Source organism: Prionailurus bengalensis, chromosome C1, assembly GCF_016509475.1.
Source record: "Prionailurus bengalensis isolate Pbe53 chromosome C1, Fcat_Pben_1.1_paternal_pri, whole genome shotgun sequence".
In the NCBI taxonomy this organism is placed as follows: Eukaryota; Metazoa; Chordata; class Mammalia; order Carnivora; family Felidae; genus Prionailurus; species Prionailurus bengalensis.
Genome location: NC_057345.1, coordinates 165,449,559 through 165,470,777, shown reverse-complemented (window position 1 = coordinate 165,470,777; position 21,219 = coordinate 165,449,559). Strand labels below are relative to the sequence as shown.

General features: G+C 43.0%; 1 long non-coding RNA gene across 1 annotated transcript in view; it reads right to left on the bottom strand.

The window, feature by feature from the left end:
• LOC122481497 overlaps positions 1 to 20,178 on the bottom strand; it is a 99,249-nt gene extending 79,071 nt beyond the window's left edge. The window contains exons 1-2 of the long non-coding RNA XR_006296867.1: positions 19,733 to 20,178; positions 17,965 to 18,054 (exon numbers count right to left, since the gene is read on the bottom strand). This is a non-coding gene — a long non-coding RNA (uncharacterized LOC122481497). The remainder of the gene's footprint in view (positions 1 to 17,964; positions 18,055 to 19,732) is intronic.
• Positions 20,179 to 21,219: the final 1,041 nt, after the last annotated feature.

The window sequence follows — 21,219 nt, the reverse complement described above, 5'->3', positions numbered from 1 at the left end:
CTTGGAGAAACTGAAGAATTCAGAAAGCAAGAGATTAGCTGGTGCTGCCCCAAACATCAGTACAAGGAGAGAGGGCCAAGCAGAGCAAACTGCACTTCTATCAATGACAGACAGAGCAAGATATGTGAATGCCTATGCGTCACATGTTTGTTGTGCCACTAAGTACAGGAGTTAGAGCTCTCTTGAAAGGTTGCTGCCCAAGATCTACCTGCTGAGGTGAGAGAACCCCAGTGGAAAAAGGCTAATTGGGATACACTGCCAAAAGACAGAAGCCAAAGGAGTGTCAGACAAAGTTGGAGAAAGAGTCCATCAGCTCATCAAGGAATGGTCTTATCAGGGTGGTGGAAACATCTCCAAAAATATGCCCAGTGGGGGCCAGCTTGGGCCTGTCATTAGGAAGGCACTGATCACAAGCTTACAACAGCTCCAAACAAGCCAGTTTTTCTATTTTCCTCTAATCCTCCTCCTCCTTCTAGCCTTGACTCTGGGAGCCAGAGCAATGTTGTGAATTGGAATCTGAGAGTCAAAGTGAGCAAAATAAAACATCACTCCTTTTTCCTACTAATAGTCTTCAGGATCAAGGGTCAGATGGTGGAGCATAAAAACTCTGAATTGGATGAGAGACTGAAATTTGTATTTTTGTGTGACTGGAATTTTTAAGACGTGAGCATGAGACTGTTTTCTTAATGAAAAAACTAATCTGAAAGGAATTTAAAAAGTTATAAGGGGTGCCTGGTTGGCTCAGTCAGTTAAGCATCCAACTCTTGATCTCAGCTCAGGTCTTGATCTCAGGGTTGTGAGTTCACGTCCTGCTCGGGCCCATGCTGGGCATGAAGCCTACTTAAAAAAAAATATGAAATTAGTCTAGAATATCATCCAGCAGCACAAGAAAGATCTGACAGAGCAAGCAGCAAGATAGTAAGGGAATAAAAACAATGCTATTTCCTAATTGTATGTTATGGTGTTCAGCTCAATAAATTCGTACATTTATTCAGCTCAATGAATTCAATTAACAGTTGTTAAAATTAAAATATTCATTCATGCACCTATAAAATCATGTTACACCCCCCTCGTGGTCCTCATTCCATATTCCACACTTTAGGAAAGACTGAGTCATATCACATTAGAAAAAAGAGACCCTGACAGCATTTCAGCACCTGGCCATCACTTAAGTGTCAAACAGAATCATTTAGCAATAAGGACAGTATCTCTTAAGTGTCAAACAGAATCATTTAGTGATAAGGACAGGATCTCAGAGATAGCAAATGACTTACTCCAAATCACACAGCTACTTATTTAACCAGAACTCAAGTATTCTAAGTCCTAGATTACAGTGCTTTCCTGAACACTATGTTGCATCCCTGGTTTACCATTGGTAAGTTTTAATATTGTGTTGAAAATTTAATTGTTGAATATATATAATTTGTCTGCCTAATTGTTTCACAACAACCACAGCAGCAGCAACAATTCTGAATTTTTATAATTTAATTAATCCAATATTAAAACTCTAGGAAAACAAATTGTCTTCAGATTTCTACTCTATCTCTAATATGTCTGCCAGGCCACCCACTTACTTCAGAGGCTGGGCTTGAAAAACTTTGAGTAGAAACTTTTTTCTAGAGTTTTCATGAATTCAACAAATGCTTATTAAACTTCTCATGTGCCAGGCCTTGTGCCAGGCACAGGGAGTTCAAGAGTTCTTGCCCTCCAGTTGCTCAGCTCAACAGATGAGAAAACAGGCAAATACAATAGAGTGGGATGAGTACTCTAATGGAGGTGTACTGACTGGGTGATATGAGACCCAAGAGACACCTGACCAGTTTCAGGGGGCCAAGGAGACTCAGGCAAGGCTTTGCCTAAATACATAAAATATACATATATAAACACATATATATTTGGTTCACCTCAGAGGTCATGACTGAAGTGACATCAAGATTTCCACTGGCTTGCATGTTTGCATGGGCAGGAAAAGATCTCTGACAGACTCCACACCCTATCTGGTGGGGCTCTAAGTGTAAACCCCTCTCCCTCTCCTTCCATCATTTGAAACATCACTGCACCTTGAGCAAATAGAAGAGGGAAAATGAGTCGTTCAAGAAGAAGAATCTGCCTTGAAATTGCATCCCTTACCATGATTTTCCAAATGAAGAAGTCGAAATGCACAGCTAAAATGGTCAGAGGCTGTGGTAAGCAGAATAATGGCCCTCCAAGGATAGCCACATCCTAAACTCCAGAACCTGTGACTATGTAACCTCACATGGCACAAGGGACTTTGCAGATATGATTAAGGTTAAGGATCTTGAGATAGGGAAAGTATCCTGGGTTATCCAGGTGGGCCCAGTCCCCTGAAAATTAAAAGAGGAAATCAGAGAGTCAGAGGCAGATGTGATTATGGAAGAGGAGTTAGAAAGATATAGCCTTTCTGTCTTCAAAGAAGGAGAAAGAGGGTATAAGCCAAGAATTGTGGGTAGCCACTAGAAGCTGGAAAAGGCAAGGATTCTCCCCTAACCCTACCATCACTTTCATTTAAGCCCAGTGAGACCTGATTTGGACCTTTGACCTATAAAATTGTAAGGGAATAAATCTGGGTTGTTTAAGCTACTAGATTTGTGGCCATTTGTTATAGCAGTGATAGAAAACTGATATAGAGCCCATGGCTCCTTACTAGAGTGAGCTGAAAGTATGGTTAAAAAATGGTTTCCAGAAAAGTTAATGATATTCAAACAAGCAAATGTCAAAGATAATCATCCAAACTCTGTGTGTGTGTGTGTGTGTGTGTGTGTGTGTGTGTGTGTGTGTGTTTAAAGCTGGATACAGTGGGCTATTTTTTTTATTAAAGAAATACATTTTCACTGGGGAGTAGTTAGAGTTCCTTGAGGAAGATGTATAATTTTCTGCAGATGAGGATAGTTGACCTCGAAAGTCTAATGAGAAATTCACTGTGAATACCATGTACATCTTCACCCAATGGGAAAACAAAGGTGCTGATCATCGGTGGACTGTTGGCCATAAGAAGCCATAGGGAGGAATGACCTGGATGCAGTCCTGAACACCAGAACATAGTAAGCATTTATTCTCTTTCCAGTACTCTGTGCTGCTGAAAACATACCTAAGGAAACAAATGGATTACTGGAGCAATAAAAGCCAGAGATCTGTGGTGTGAGACTCATTACTTGCTTTTACTGTCCAAATAATCAGAAAGAGTAATCTGTAAGTATTCCTTCATAGTGATGTTGGAAAGGAATTCTTCTTCCCCCTTCTCAGCCATAAAAGGTACCCATGAGGATACACGCAATTGCATCATGAATTTTTCCTTTGTCCTCAGCAGGATCCTGCTTTTGTGTTTGCTTCAAGTGGGATTTATGAGAAATAGACTCTTATTCTCTCTAAAAGTTCACCTACAGGTACAGATCAAACAATAATGGCTGTGTGATAAAGCACCTCTGCCCTCATGATGTAATGAAACTGCCTCAAATGAAAATGCTTCAAAGTTCTTTTCCATCTTTGCTTTCCCTGAAGTACAAATCATTCACTGTTTTATTTTATTTTCCTGCAGCCTTGCTCTTTGTGCCCCCTTTTTAATTCATGCTCCTGGTAAGGAGGTGTTGATTTTGAGGAGCTTTATACAATATCACAAATTCCTAGAATTGGAAAAACCTTTAAGAGTTCATCGAATCCTCCTCTTTGTTCATCTAATCTAGGGCTTTACCCAAGCCAGCCAAGGAAGGCAATGTTCTCCATACTCCTTAAGATCCCACAGTTTGGAAACCATTATGGGCTTAATTTTGCTCCCCTAAATTCATATGCTAAAGTCCCAGCCCCAGTATCTAGAATGTGACTGTATTTGAAGATGAGATCTTTAAAAAAGGCAATTAAGATAAAATGAGGTCATTGGGGTGGGCCCCAATCCAATCTAACTAGTATCCTTATAAGAAAGTGAGATTAGAATAGATACACGGAGATGGAAGACCAGGTGAAGATACAGTAAGAAGACAGCCATCTACAAGCCAAGGAGAGAGGCACCAGAAAGGACCACCCCACTAACACTTTTAGGCTCCAGAATTATGAAAAAATAAATTTCTGTTCTTTAAACCATACAGTCTGCACAGTCTATGGTACTTTGTTATGCAGCTCTAGCAAATTAATACAGAGAGCAAACCCATTAGCCCATTTACTGTTAGAAGAATTGTCCTCATGTCTAATAAAGATCTCATTTGCTCTAAATAGTGGCCTTTTATTCTGTCTTTCGTGTAAAGGGGAGCAAGTTCTTTTGAAAGTATCCTGAATATATTAAGGGAATCCAGAATGTTAGATGTAGAAGGGGTATGGAAATTACTAGTTCAACCACTTCTTTTTACAGATGAGGAAACTGAAACCAAAAATGTTGAGTGAGTCTTTCAAGGTCACACTGCAAGTTGCCAGTCAAGCCCAGGAGATGGGCACAGGGCCTGGACCCCTGGCCCTCTGCTTTCCATCTCATGCCAGAAGAACTAGAACAATTTTTAGAGAAACAACATTGGAAGGCACAATATGAATCAAGAGAATTGGGAGCAGAGGGTGGTATCACAGGTTACCTGTATATGGTAGCTGTTGGTGCTTATTTTCCGTGATAATAACAATTTTGCGGGATTTTAAATTTATAAAACAAACAGTTCTGGACTCACACTTCATAATCAACTCAGGGGACCCACTGTACATTTGACAATCTATCATTATCTGATATTATAATTTCCCTCTTTTGGGAGCTGGGGGGCATTACCATGACCTCGAGCTGCCACAGTGAATCTCACAAGAGGACACACCATGTTGTGAAAACCCAAGCATGCTTTCTTGTCTCTTATGGTTTCATCCATTCCTCTTCTGCTCTTCATCTAATTTTTTTTTTTTTGCCCAGGACCTTTCACTGTACATCCATCATTTTCTAGAAACTCTCTGAAGGACAGAGAACTCTACATAAATCATAAAGTAACGAAAGATAGAATTACATTATCTTACTCCTCTTTGTTTATTCTCACCAATCCTTCAACCCCTCACATGGCAGAGTGGCAGGTTTCACACATAAAACTCAAAGCACTAAACTTCTTTCCTTTGGGTCCAGTTCTCTCCACTGGAGCACAGTGAATCTGTCAATTCCCCTGAGCTGACTCACTGCTGAGTCACCGATGCCACTGGCGGCCAAGGCAGGGGCCACAGCAGCTGATGGTGTTGATGCCTGGGGTTACTTCCCTACAGAAGCTAGGAAGCAACAAAGGAAGGCAAAGCCTGCCAGTCTGGGGTGAGATTAAGCCCATTTAATAGAGCACAGAAATAGGGGTCAAAGCTGAGCTGAATTATTTGTCTGGCTATCAATTAAGCAGAGTTGCCTTATGTGAACCTTCTGACTCATTAGGTTGGGGTTCTCAAAATGAAGTCTGTAGACCACCTGGGTCATAATCACCTCGGATCACGTTAAAAACTCAGATTGCTGAACCCCACTCCAGACTTACAATTTTAGCAGCTTGCCCAAGTCAGGAGTGATTGCCTTTAGGACACCAGCTTGTTGTGTTTGTCTTTAAAAAAGCAATACCATATGATTTCACTCATATGTGGAATTTAAGAAACAAAACAGATGCACATAGGAGAAGGAAATGAAAAATAAAATAAGATAAAAACAAGATAGGGAGACAAACCATAAGAGACTCTTAAATACAGAGAACAAACTGAGGGTTGCTGGAGGAGAGGTGGGGTAGTGCTAAATGGGTGACAAGCATTAAGGAGAGCATTTGTTGGGATGAGCACTGTTATATGTAAGTGATGTATCACTAAATTCTACTCCTGAAACCATTATTACACTATATGTTAACTAACTTGAATTTAAACAAAACCTTGGAAAGGAAAAAAAAAAAGCAATGGGATGGACATTGTAGAATATCCAAGCTATTTTAGTTTAGGGAACCACCTCTGCTTTTGACAAGTGTTAAAAACATTTATGAAATCAAACTCTCAGGGCTGTGGCCTTGGGGTTTGCATGTTCATTAAGCTCCCCAGTGATTCTTTGGGTCACAAAAATTGGAAAACTCTTTCCTGTAGTTTTCTCTCATAATCCTTTTGGTTGATAATTGGGGGAGAATAAAAGAAAGGAAGAAAGAAGAGGGGGAGAGAGCAAAAAACGTCTTTCATCATTTTGGTCTGCCTCGTTCAATTTGGTATGTACTTGCCTTATCGGGCAGGTGCACTATCACTCCATTTTGCTCTATCCAGCATCTAACTTTCTCTCTTGTGTGGGACGAACCATTCCCTATGTGTTGTATTAGTGGGACATAGTGCCTGAATCCCATGGGCAGCTCAGGCATAAGAGAGCTCTTTTGGCCCCACCTCTGGTTGCCAGACTTGAGCACAAGATCACACTTTACCATTTGATGTTTCCACCACTGGGATAAGGGAGCAGGGAGAGTGATGGGTTTGTAGCTGTGGCCACAAGATCTGGAGGAGCAATGATATCTTGGCCAGATGACATTGTCCAAATATCATTCACTTTATAATGGTACTACTTGATAATTAGGCAATAATATGACAAAGATTCCTGAACAAGTCATTGCAAAATTCTATCTAACCCTGGTTATACTGCTGGTGAATTGCCTGACTTTAGGCAAGTTTCTTCTTCCTTCCAGGCCTTACCTGTATCATTTATAAAAAGGAAAATCATTATCCTTAAGCGGCTTAGTAGAATTGTAGTAAAACTAAATTTTAAATATATATGTGCTTTGTAAACTACAAAATACGATAGAAATATTAGTGGAAAATGAATTTTTTAAATGTATACTTATTCTCACAGAAGCAAAAATTTCCACTCAGCAAGAAGTATTTTTAGAAAGAGATCCTTAGTTTTCTTGTGTGACTCTTAAATTTAACATCCAACTTGCTGATTTTTAACATCATGAATTTTTATATTTTGCTAAGTCCCTGTTGTTTCATCTGCTATCAGGCAGTCAAATTCCCCACAGGAATAAAAGCATTAAATAAAATGCTATACACACTACAGTAAAAACTTCCATCCATTTCCCAACAGCTGTTGCTTTTTAGAGAAACCAAATATTTTTGGAAAGGGCCACAAACATTCTGGATTCAAACCATTTATTAGCTTTGGAAACATAACATGCAGTCATCTTGCCAGTCTTAATCTTGCAGTTCCATTAAACACACCACAACTGCATCATAAAACAGAAAAGGGAAGAATTTATAAACAAATAAAGCAGTTAATTGGGGCAATAAAATAGCAGTTCCCTCCCAAGTGTGGAATCGCTGTGTTTCAACCTACAGAACCCTGAAATCTGCTTGTCAGAAGTCTAGTCCCTAGCAGAGCCAAACACAGATCAAAGATTTCAGGATTGCTCCTGGGTCCACAACACTTACCTCTGCCGCCACGCCCTCAGTACCTCCTTCCCCTCACCTGGCATTGCTGCAAGTCTTTCCAAGAAGAAGACCAGCTCCCAGCACAGTACTCTCTTGATTGTTATTCCATAGCCAGGGTTCCAGTTGAAGAAGGAATTGCCGGGAGATCCACAGCTATGGCTACGTCTTCAACACAACACTCAGGTGGGGAGATGGAGACATCTTCTCAGATGTGCTTCTGTTTCCTGGGCAGTGCGGTAACCTACTAGCACTATCTCTCCTGTGCACTGCCAAGATGAGAGCAAGCTTTGGAGCCACAGGAACTATGCTGCAATCCTACCATTGCCTCTTGCCTACTCTACGGCTACGAGCAAAAGCAAGATTTTTAATATGAGTTTCATTCATCTATTCATTCGACACATATTTATTGAGCAACCTACTACATACCTGATCTTTAAGATCTTTTAGCAGTTAAGTGGTGATGCTAAACCCCTACTTCAGAGACTTGTTGTGAGAATCAAATGAGAAAAAAATATATATGCATATACAGGTTGCAATAGTATGTGCTCACAAATATTCACTCCATTGGTTCAAGTAGCAGATTAGAATTATACTGTACGTGCAATTAAAATCGTATCTTGCACAGTATTGCTTTCATTCAAGAAAGAGACAGAAAAGACTTAGGGTATCCACCCCCCTCCATAAATGGACTCTGGCTTCACTCACGTGAACTGCAGAATAGTCAGAGGGATTGCAGCTCCCGCTCCGAGGGGCCCTCTGTAGCAGTGGGATGGAGCAGAGCCAAGTGGTCCATGTGGGGAGTGCACTCATGACCTTTGCCTTGTTAACACCCAGGACCTGCACTCTCTCCCACCCCTGGAAATGTTTACAGTCTGTTTATGTAATCAGATGTGTGCACGCGCATGCACGCGCGTGTGCACACCCACATACACACTATCTAACAGGAAATTATGTTTCTTCGTAGAGGTCTGGCTTTTGGTATGCTTTGTTTAAACTCTCTAGAGATAAACTGCCATTTACCTTTGTTTAATATCCCCCATAATGCATAGACGAGAGCTGTACCCAAAAGATGTTCTACTAATGACTTATAATACTTATGAACAGTTACTTTCCTGGTTTAAAAAAGAATGAGATTAGTATATGGTACTCTTATAAACCATTTCCCAGGTCCTAAATCAACTGAAGAGAAGGGAAATACCTGACGGTCAAAATCTGTGTGAAGCCTACATAAGTGCTTGCTACTGCTTGAAATCTTTCTTAGACACAGCAACTGCACATGGGCCTGCTTTAGAAAATGTCAACTAGGACACTATTGATTAGAGTTAGAACTCCTAAAAGGGAGGCAGGGAGGTGGGAAGGGAGAAAGGAAAAGGATTTAATCTCTTCACCAGGTTAGTATCTTAGATACTTATAATTCATGATTTCCAGGCTGTGCAGTCAACATGTTGAGTTAACTGGTTTCCAAATGTACTGGGATTGCTCAAACCTAAATGAACCTTTTATTTGTGAACTCATATGTGGCTAAAGAGATTGAACCCATGTGTCTCATTCATTTGCACATTGGCTGTAAAAATATCTTTAAGTTATACTCTGGAAAAGATCCGTAAACCTTAAGCCAGCACACCATCTCCTTCACCTCAAGACCTACTGAGAAACTGTGTGGGTGACAGTGCCTTCTTGTTTCTAAGCCTTGCCAGCTCCTGTCTCCTCTTACGTGTAAACAAAACTCAAGCGAACCGGGAGTCATTTGGAAGGCAGTTGGAGTGCTGTCCTTTCATCAGCTCACCTGGTGCTCTAATAAAATATCCAAGAAGCCCACATCTGGTAGGTAATAAAATCCAGAGTGGAATGAAGATGCCTGGCTGCTAAAGTGCTCTAGCCACCAGACAAAGCCATTGAGACATTTTCTTCAACTGTTGCCGATGCCAGGATTTTAATGGGGCAAAGCTGAGAGCCCTCTTTCTATGTATTTTTCCTGCACTGGGCTCCCTGGCTCTGCTGCTCCCATGCTGCCAAAGGTTTTCTCCACAGCACCATCAAAACCGGCTCACAACCCAAACAAGGAAAATGCGTCTTAACATGACAGAATCAAACACAATAACACTTATCTCATACTCCCATCTCCCCAGGGTGGTGGCACTGAAGGGCGGATCTCCTTTCTTCTCCACCTCTTCTGAGTCTCCCAAATAAGAATAAATGTTAGATCTCTTTGCAGGAAAAGACAGCTATGCCAACCGCAGAGGACATGTTCTGACTGTCAACAGTGATGGATGAGATTCTGTACATTTAATAAATATAAATGTCATAATCCAACCATCAAATTTAATAAACAAAAATACCACAAACCATCTTTCCTCTCTGCTCCATGTGCTCCTTTAAAGCTGATAACATTAGAACACATTTTGCCCAAGCTATAACCTCACCATCTGCCTGGCTCAACTTCTGAGGACTTGGTACGGGTTAGAAAGAAAAGCAAATGACTTCACACTGAGAAAAAAACGAGGGACGGGGGCCTGGATGGTTTTTTCACTCCTCCCTTTCCTTCTGACCTATTTGTTAACTATAGAACCAGATGTAACTATCGGAGTATAAGTTCAACCCTCAAGAATTATTAGGGAGGCAGATCGTGGAGAACATTTTTTTGCATGAGTTACACGAACAAAACTCTAAAGGCTTCCCCAGCAAGCTGAGTTGTACATTTCAGGGCTTTGATTTGGAAATGCGGAGATGCAGTCAGATGCGGACTGACTCATTAAGGACGCACTTTCTTTTGATGGCAAATTAATAATAATCATAACCACAACAATAAACACATACAAACAATTGTTTCATTCCTTGGCCAGATTCGAAGCTATAACTGGAAGGGGCTCTTTATGTTGAGTTTAGGAAACCTCAGTGGCTCAAAGAAATGGAAAGGGGGAACTAAGTCCAAAGAACCTTAGAAAATGTCTAATATGAAGAGAGAGAGAAAGATAGGCTAGATCTATTTTTTTTCTATTGCCCTTTTTTGAGAGCCTGCTATGTCCCAAGTACTTTATATACATTTTGACAATTTGATCTCATTGAGTACTTTCAAGAACACACTCCAAAAGATATTACTAACCCTATGTTGTGGCTGACCCGTACAGAGGCTCTATAACACGTTCAAATTTAGAGCACTAGAATATGAGAGAACTAGACTGACCGATTCCAGAACTGCTACTCCTTCCTCTCTGGGAACCTCAGTTTTCCTTTGGGGAGCTGCTCCTTCCACATTCTGGTGTAGTTTGACCCCACCTCCCAGTTCCAGGATTCACATTTTTACCGCATCTGGCTCCAAGGCCAAATTCATAACTACTATGCCATGGTGCTTGGGAAATAGATTCAGATGCTCCAGCAACACTGGTGGTTGGGGTCATTGTCAGCCGTAGAAAGGACACTTCTTTATACCTAAACACCTCCAAGGTATTAAAGCTAAACCCAAAGAGACCGTGGGTTTTAGGATGTGTCCATTAGCAGTTGCTACTCTCATGCCATCAGAGATTTCCAGGAAGCATCCTGTGCAAATAATCTGCACAAGAGAAATCATTTGTCTGTTTCAGAGGGTGGTGTAATTTTCCTCTCTTTAGGAACCACCCCACACCCTGCAGTTCTCCCAGAGTACACTTCAAATCTCACACCATATATACCACGTGTTTCTTAATGACGCCAGGGAAGCTAAGTGGCCATCTTGTCCCCCTTCTGGTTCCATGTGTTCAAATCTAGGCTTGGGTTGGCCAGGGGCTGAGTCATGTCTCGGTGACTAGCAAAGCAACATGTGCCCCAAGACAGAATTAACCTAGCAGGGAGGGGGAAGAGGAGAGGGGCGTTCTATCCACATTTATCCATCTAGGCAGCCTCACCACTGGAAACTCTGACCTCCTGGGCTCCTTAATATAGAAAACCCAGAAACCTGAAGCTCTGGGCAAGATAAGAGGCAAGAGGATGGAGCCTGAGCAGAGGACTTATTTTACTTGAGTTGAAGTCTCTCTACATTCCCTTGGTACATGGTAGGGGAAAATGCAATGGAAAAATCTCAAAGAGATTTTGCTACCAAATTACTACTAGGACATCACACTGCAATTGAAAAAAAATGTTATTTGGAATTGGGTAGGATTTTGGAATTTAAAGGGTTTCTTTGTCTTCTTAGTTTTGGTTATAAGGCAAGTCATTTTGCTAGTGTCACAAAAATGCAATAACTTCAGTGTAACAATTACTGCTTTTCCTCTTGACAGAACTCTCAGGCAACGGGAAGCTGCAGTGCTTGGAACAAATATTGTGGCTTACCAGAGATGACGATAGGGGTGGACAAAACTCTGCAAGAAACGGTCCCTGCCCTGAAAGCTAGGAATCTAATTTACACAAAGGCCATGGTCCATGCTATATACTTTGGAGACTTCTACAATTTTCAGAGCATGATTTCATACTTTGAAAACTAATGTTTACTATTACAGTTTTCTACTTTCCAGAATCTTCTATGATTAAAAAAAGTTGGGGGAGGAAGTGCAGGAACCAAATTTTCCACCCCTAGTGCCCTCCTCCCCAAAATACATATAAATGGTGGTAGCTGAGAGGTTGGAAAGTGGGGAGGGAAAAAGATAGAATGCCTCCCTTCTGCCCACATCTGTCCTTTCTTACTAGCCAATGCCTTTAAAAAGAAATAAGAGATGCAAGGGATCCTGTGGTCTGCTCAAGGAAGGCTACCTCCCCTCAGGGCCATATTCATATTAGCATCTAAGTCAACAGCAGAGGAATCTGGCATCTGTTCTTAATTATCCTTTTTTAATTCAGAATACTAAACAGTGAGTTCAATACTCTGTCTTCTTAGTTGAACCTTAAAATACCCATGTTATTTAAACTGTCCTCCTTGAGCTCTGGAATCCAGAAAGGTTAAGTGTGCTCCCCAAAGATACATAGCAAGGGCTTAGAAATTAATCCCGGACATCTGATTTGTTTCTAACTATACGTGAGTTAACAATGGCTGACTAATAGCAAACTTATTTTGAAAATGCTTGCTAGCTATTTTTCCATCACTAGAAATTACCTGGTAGTTTGCCTCATAAATATTATATCATTATGATTCCTAATATCTCTGTCAGAGTTCTTAACTTTTATGATAATAGGCAACTTGGAAACACTTTGCCAGACATTAGGCCATAATGTACAAAATAAGTGACTTGCAAATGGGCTGTAGCTATCTAAAGCATGTCTGGTAAACAAATAACTGATATTGGACAACAGTGAAAATCAAAGCTTAAGTGCTGTCTTTGTGAAATGAAATAAGGACTGCTTTCTGGTTCTTTGTCTCACTGTGGACTGCTATCCTTTTCATTATCCTTTTCATATCCTGCTTTCCTTTTCATTAAAAACAAATCCTGGAAAAATAAACCCAGGAAAAAAACTATGGGAGGCAAAAATACAAATACAGCCATTCTCTAACAACACCTATTACACTATCTGCTGAGTAGCTCTGTTAGTGTAAACAGAATGTCCAATTCCCTGAATTTTAATATTTTTAATTTCCAAAAGCAAAGTACTCCCATAAAGAATTAAGGCCATTCGTTGAGGGTGAAGACCCAGAAATAAATTACTCTCTGGGATACTACCACCCAAGTTCCAACTAAGAACAGTTTTATACAGATGAAACCAGATTAAAATAAATTTTAAGCACAACTTTGAAAAGAAGTAAAATTTTAGAGATTCAAACGTTGGAAAAATTGCAGGTAGAAGGGTTAAAAAAGTTTTGCTTGGATGATGGTGAGGGATTAGGCTTTTTTAAATTTATTTATTTATTTTTAATCCTTTGCCCCCACTCTACCAAAGTTTGAAGAGAGCTTAGAGAAATAGGAAATGATTTCTGAAAATTGAAGGAGCCTAAATAAAAATTTTAAATGAGAAAATATCAACTCCAAGAGTGATATCAGCAGAGAGGAATGTAGACCATATGGTAATATAGAGTTGCTCCCAAGCTTCCTCAGAGCCAAAATAAAGAGGGAAACAGAGTCATTTATAAGATTCAGCATGTCAACAAGACAGAAACAAACCAAATGTACAGGAGAATCACATTTCCTGAAACAGACCTGGGAGCATTTTTCTTGTGGCATCTCATGAAGAGGATGCAGGCTGATGCCCAACAGCATCCCAGCAGCATAGGCAACCAGGGTTCCTTCAGGCAGGTTCATCCTTCACTGTTTGCTATGGCATCAGGCAAGGCCCGACCGAGCAAGCATGATTCTAAGACAGGTCAGGTACTGTGTTTCAGAATTATATAGCACGGTGAGCTTCAACCCTGGCTATGTATCAGAATCTCACCTGGGGAGCTTTGAAATATCCTAATCCCCAGACCACATCCTAGACCAATTTAATCAGAATCTCTGGGGATGGGTCCCAGGAGTTAGTAGTTTTTAACAACAGTTTCCTGGGCCACCTGGGTGGTTCAATCGGGTAAGCGTCCGATTTCGGCTCAGGTCATGATCTAGCAGTTTGTGAGTCAAGCCCCACGTCGGGGCTCTGTGCTGACTGCTCAGAGCCTGGAGCCTGCTTCAAATTCTGTGTCTCCCTCTCTCTGACCCTCCCCACTTGTGCTCTCCCTCTCTCTCTCTCTCTCTCTCTAAGAGTAAATGGTTTAAAAAATGTTCGTAATTAAAAACCGTTTTCCCAAGTGATTCGAGCATATAGCCAGGGTCATGGGGCCTTTATGATGGATGTTCTCCCTTCTTTCTCCCACTGGCACTTCCCCATTCCACTCCCCCACTGTGACGCCCAGGACAATATACAAGACTCACTGCAGCTTAGAGCTCTCATTTCTCTCCCACCTTTGCAAACAGTGGTTTTGACTGTAGCTATCTTCCTTGAAGGACCCCCTCCCAACTATCTGTGCCTTGACTATGACCTAACATCTGCTGTCAATCTTCACTGACATCATTTAATTCAAAAATGACACCAACTGTAATCTTTGGGTAGGCATGTGTCTTTGTAGTCACAGTCACACACAGATACAAATTGTGGTTTTTCTTTCTTTTTTAAAATAATGTAGGACAAGTCATGCATTTTGACAGGTACTACAGAATGACTTACTCAGTACCCACTCCATCCCTTACGTCCTCCCTCGATTTCCTCTGCCCTCTACCAGAAGGGCTGGGAAATTAACATATCTACTCAGCTTCCCATATAACTAGGGTTCATGGATCTGGTCACAGATAGAGGCAAGGTCCCCAGGAAAGACTCCTATTCCTAAATAAAAAGACAAAGCTTCATGAAGAGAAAGGTTTTGCTTGACTCCCTTCTTCCTGTCTGGAAGCAGCCAACTTTAAATTATATGGATGAAAGGAGCTCACTAAGCATGGGAAGTGAGGACATGGGAGCAATAGCACCAGCCCTGGACTGCCTATCCTGAGACTTCTTATTGCATAAGAAAAGTGAACCCGCGTTTGGTATTAAGCTACTGTAGTCAAGTTTCCGCTGCATACAATCACATGAAACCCCAGGCAACACATGTATGGTACCATTGAACAAGGTGGACTAGAATAGTGTTTTTCAAAGAAGTTACAGTCCCATATTGAATCAACCTTAAATATATAGATGTAGACATGGAGATAGATGGTAGATAGATAGATACAGATTTCATTTCAGTAGAAATGAAGGGTGTCACTAATCTACCCAATTTATCCTCATCCTCTACAAGTTAACACAGTTGTGGCTTTTCCTCTGCTGCAAGAATTAACAAAGAACAGGGAGGTTTTTCTTGTCCAAGGTTCATAGAGATGAGTTCAATTGTACAAGATGGATAGGGACCCCAAGAGTTAGAGGAGGTAGATGAGGCCCAATCCAGGGGACAGAAGGGTTCCCTCAAAGCAAGATGGGAGGCAGAGGATGTGACAAGTTCCTCAAGTGATTAAGACCTGTGTTCCCACAGGGAGACCACGTAGTGGACAGGTGGTGAAGACCATGACCTTGACAGTTAGCAGGGTGAACCATGTGTGGCCTGAGGTGGGTGAGGGAAAACTGTGAAGGCAGCTCTGTGGGTCGCCCTATCCAGCACTGCTTGACAATGCTGGACAGCATCCCACTTAGTAGAAGCCTCATTGGAAAGATTAAGGCCACCGTGAGCTAGGACTGTGGTGTTTCAAGGTTTCCTGGCACCACTTAAATTCTCAGATGCTTGTTAATTCATTAGAGGTAGAGGAAGCCATCCAAAATAACCGATACTGGACTCATTTTGATAAAAAGAGAACTTTAGAATTCATATGGCTGGGGGGAAAAAAACCACAAAGAATTGTGAGAGCTGATGGTTCTTAGAGCTTCATGTTGGAGAATTCATTCTTATTGCCCAGCCCATTGTTTAAAGAGCTGTTCGTTCTACATTATAATCATTGGGAGCAACCCAGTCACTAAGGATTGTATTTATCAGAAGATAATTAAGCCTTGGAGAAAAGGCTCATATTTGGTTTTGATCAAACTAGAGAAAAGGAGTGAGGAAGCCAGTTGCCCCTTCTGGTAAGGCTTTAGTATCATCAAACTGGGGGGTGGAAGGGACTCTTGAAGATCATCTGCTCCACTACTCATGTGATGCTAAAATCCTCTCCCCAGCACCCCAGCATTGCACCTCGAACTCTGACTTGAGCACGCCTTCAGCATACAAGGCACTATGTGGGTACAGTGTCACAAACGGGATGCGAGGGCAGAGCCTCAAAATGAAAAAGTGAGAAATGAGTGCATAAACGTTTGTAACAACACTCAGTTTTTGTGGAAAGTGGGGTGATAAAACAGGGTAAAGTCTCAACAAGGGTCTACAACGCAGGTCTCCAGGGGGATGGGAGTCAATGAGAAACTGTTCAAAGGAGACTCAGGGAAAATTTTGGTAGAGTGAGAACAGACTCCACCAGTTGTACAACTTTGCTGTGAACCCAAGTGGCAGGGGAGGTCACAGAAAGGTGTTACTCAGGTGAGAAAAGGAAAAGGAAAAAGATACATATGTATATGTATATGTATATGTATATACGTATATGTATGTATGTGTATGTGTATATGTATATGTATATGTATACATATATCTTTACAATTCAAATCCTACTTCCTACTCTGCTCTGTAATATTCATTTTCCCCAAGAAGATTAGTGCATTTCATCTGGAGTTCTGAAGCCATTAAGAATGCACTCAAATTCTTCCACCACCTTTGTCCAGCAATAAACATCACTGAACCCAGCAGCAGCCAGCTCTTCTAGCAGTATGTGAGGGACTATTGGGGGAATTTGAAAATTTTATGGTCTGAAAAGTGGGCCTTAGCACTTTAGCTTTTATTCTCTCAGAGAGCTTATAAATCCCTCTTCATTTAGCAGTTTTCATGAAAATGACAGCTTTTGTTAGTCAGGCTAAAGTGAGATTAGAAATAAAAATTTTAACCATTAATCCTCACTGATTAAAGTGAGACCAGAAATCAAATTGTTACCAACTGTGTGCTAATTTCAGCTTAATTCTTTGGCAAGAGGCTTTGGAAATTTTCAACTCGCCGTGCTAATTCACAATGCCTTACTACTGATGGCAGAAAGTCAAGGTCTCCTTTCCTCCTGGGTCCAGGGTGTGAACAATGACTATTTCAAAATCAGTCCAATAAAATATAAACATTAAATTCTTAGCTATGTTGTTTCTCAGCCATCACTTTCCACACCACTCTCTCCTCCTACTCACCACCAACCTTCCCCCCACTCCACCAACAGCTATGAAAAAATATCTCCCCAGAGACTAGAGAATCACAGCTGAATGGCTGGCCTTTCCGCATCAAACAGAATGCCTGCGGCATCAAAGCAGGTGTCACCCCCCACACAAGCCGTTTCTATTACACACAGTGCTGGGAGGGAAGGAAAATCTTCATGCCAATAAGCCACATCAATTCATCAATCAAAATGAATTCATGCGCTAATTAAACTAGCAAAAATTTAAAAAGGCATTTGTGTTACAGACATGAGAGTGGGGTGGGGAGGGAGATGGGAGTTAAAATTCCAGGGAAGTGAAAACTTGACAGACACGGTACCACATAGAAAAGGCAGTAAATACATGGCTGGAATTAATTGCAAGCCTTTCCTTAACTTAAAAATAATAAACAAACAAACAAACAAACAAACATTCACACATACCAACAACGGGGGCGGGGGGTGCAAATATTTTCCTGGTTGGGCCAAAACTGACATTAGCAGGGGTGTCCTCTGTATTGTGCACATTGGGAAAACCTGTGAGCAAAGTAAAACTCTTATCCCTCTTTCTTCATGTCCACTTGTCCCTTAATACTGAACATCCTTCCTACTCTTTTTGATGACTTGGCAGGGCTACAAAGTACAGTTACATGGTTAGTGCACTGCACAAAAGCCTAGAGCTGAGGGAAGAATGCAGCTGAAATCCAGTCCATGCTCTGACAGCAAAGTCACATGCTCTGGCATGGAGTTGCTGTCATTAGGAAGCAGTGCCTTTTTCCTCACACAAAGTGCCCGCTGCTTGTGCACCCAGAGGGCTGTGACCCCACAGAAGCCAGGGGAGGTCCTGGTCCTTGCTTTTATTTACCTCTTGTCTCCTGTTTCTCCTGTTTCTGTTTCCTCCCTCTGAAGCTTTGAACTGAACACTTCTTCAGCTGTTTCAGCATATCATAAATATCTGAACAAAGAAAAAAAAACTCAATTATCCATCCAAGTGTTTCATCTATATGACACCAAGTACCCACGTATAGGGGAAACATCTTAATGCTTAGTATTGTGTAGACAAAACATCTGGTTGATCAACTTAGTTCATGTTTCTCTCAGATTCTTGAGTACCATAGAAATGCTCTCATACCCACTCACAGGCTGGATTCTCCATTGTAGGGTGCAAACTAGTTTTTCTAGGCTCAAAGAGTCCAATTCAGTATAGTGGAGGCCTGAGAGATAATAAAGGGACAAGGGGGCTGTTTTCCTCTTAACACTAAATAAATAACATTTAGCCCACTTAGCAAAATATTATGGGAAGAGAACTTTTCATCTTTAGTCCAATTGTTCTGATGCTTCATTTGACAAGATTCTTTCACTGTCTCTTATCTGTGTCGCATTCGGAGGAGAAAAACTTTAATATTTGCTTCAAATATCTCAATTTTATAAAGGCAGGTTCATCTGTTTCTTTGAAAGCTTGCTCTTGAAAAACAGGAGTCCAGTGGCATGGGCTTCCTAAAGTTAGTACTGGGGCAAATAAATTGGCCCAATCTCAGCTATCTTTGCTCGAAATGACGGAGAAAAACGGTTCGAAGATATCAGTCCTGTCATCTGAATCTAGCCTCCTGGCCAGGGCACTCTATAGCATCCCGGCGAGGTAAATGGCGAACGGCGAGGTAAATGGCGAACGGCGAGGTGAATGGCGAATGTCATTCTCCTCGTTTCCCAAAAAAGAGAAGCAGTTGAGTGAAACGCCAGGCCCGTGGTCAGACAGTGAGTCAACAGCACACGGGCGAACTTTCCAGATCTTCCCAGAATTGGCCCCAAGACTTGGTGCACAAGGGGTGAAAACTAAAACTCCTTTTCTTCTCCCCAAGGCAGACCGTGAAACTGTAAAGATGAGCTGGCATTTTGTTTTATTTTGTGTAATAAACTGTTCTTTTCACAGCAGTTGGCCCTGGGGGGGTTTCAAATAGCACTGCTTGGCTGCAGCTGTGGGTGTGGCCCGGCTCAGTCCAAAGGCAACTTGGAGACCACAGCTGTGTCAGGCCGAGCGGGATCTTAAACCTCCCATCTGGGCTGCACACTTTCAAGTTCACCACCCCCCCCCCCAAAAAAACAAGTGGAGTCATTTTCACAAGCCAGAACCCCGCAGATGGGAGGTTCTGCTCTTCCTCCACCGGTGGTTACTGGGGGGGGGGGGGGGGGCACCTCCGATACCCCCAGAGACTGACCCCCACAGGTTGCTCGGGACAGTTTCTGAACCGTCCCCGGGGCCATCCCTTCGCTAGCCACGAGAACCCTCCGCAGGGGCGTTGGTAACAGCGGTCAGCATTTTCAAAGGGGTTACCGGGTGGGAGGGGTTTTCTGTTTGGTGTTTCGATTTTTTTTTTTTTTTTTTTTCCTCCATGACTCTTTCTCGGGCTCTCACAGCCCGCTCTGACAAGTGGCATGCGTGCCTCGATCCGGTAGATTCTGACACCCTTCCAGGAAAAAAAAAAAAAAATCTTCAAGGGTTTCCTTTGAGCCCCCGCTTCCAGCTCCAGCAAATAAATGACAAAGTGACCCCTCCGCAGGCAGCGCCCAAACGCAGGGACGGAAGCGCGAACTCTGAACCCCTTCCCATCCCCTAAGTGACGGGAATCACTCACTTCTTTGTCTCACTGAGGAAACTATGTGGGCTCGTGAATGGCTTCTTTTCTGACTGGATTACAAGTACGTCAGAACGGGCACCGTCTGGGAGGGCGGCGAGCGAAAACGCAGCGCCCGGCGCACGTCTGGGCGGCGGGGGTCGCCGCGGCGTCCTCGGGGCGGCAGAGAAAGCCCTGGAAGGCCGCGCCGGGCCGCGGGAGGAGCCGCCGCCAGGGGGAGCGCCGCGAGCCCGCCGGCCTTTGTTCGCGCCGCGGCGCCGGGGGAGCGCGGGCGGCTGCCGGGAAGGGCGGGGGGACGCGCCCGGGCCCTCGGCGGTGGGAAGGACCCGCGTCTTTGGCAGTCCGAGTCGCGTTCGGGCTTTTTCGGCGGGCACTCTCGCTGTCTGGGGCTGGGCGCCTCCGTGTGCTCCCACACGTCCGGCCTTCGACGCGGTCCCGTCCCTCCTGGCCGGCGGCGTCCCCCTGCGCGCCTAGGGGATGGGGACGGGGACACACCGGGGGTGCAGACGGAGCGGGCGGGAGACGCCAAACAAAGCCTGGGGAGAGCGCGAGCGAGAGGGGGTTATAGAGGGGGTGGGGCAGCGTGTGTGCGGGTGGGGTGGGGGGTAGGGGGAGAGAGAGAGAGAGAGAGAGAGAGACAATAGAACTAGAGAGCAAGAGGAGGGAGAAAGGGCAGCTCAACGCAGCAAGTCTAAGCTGAACGCAGTCCCCTGGGAGAGGCACTGTCCTTCAGAGGGTCCCTGCCGTTGGGTGGTTGTGGACTGGTAAAGAAGAGCGAGCCACTCATTTCAGCAGCAGACAGATGGGTCTGTAGGTATAACTAACGTGACAGATAGGCAGGCGCTGGTCTTCCCAGGGATCCTCCTTCCTGGGGAAAGGAGCCAACACTTCCCTCAGAGGGTTCCAATAGCTTATCTGTGGAGTGTCAGGCTATCCCAGAAGACATTCCGTGATCAAAGGCTTGGGAAAAGTGATAAGAACACAGTTTTTTTTTCCCAGCTAGCAACGCTGAGCAAGTTCCTGGGACCATGGCCACTTTCTTCACTTGTCGTGCTTTCTTCCTCTCCGTTTCAGCCAGACTGCCCAGTATTCCTATAGAATTGTAAAGCCTGTGCCCTTCTACAGTCAGAGCCAATTCTGGACATTTGCTGATGACACCAAAGAGGGGAAGACTGACCGTGACCCTGGGAATAAAGGTCACCAAGAACATTTTCAGCCCTACTTCCCTTAGTCTGGAAGTGGAGGAGAAGCAATAGGAGTCTGGTCACTCAGGTTTTAAACACTAGCTTTGAATTGTAAACTCCATTCAGGGAACAATAGGAAATGGTGCAGGTACTTGGTTAGTTCATTTCATTTTACCTACGTTGAGCCCCTTAACTCCTAAAACAAACCATTTCTTTCATACGAGCATGGGTGTGTTACTTGGTCTTCTTTTCCTCATTCGTAAAATTGAAGGATTGGATCAAGGTACCTTCCAGTTCCAAAAT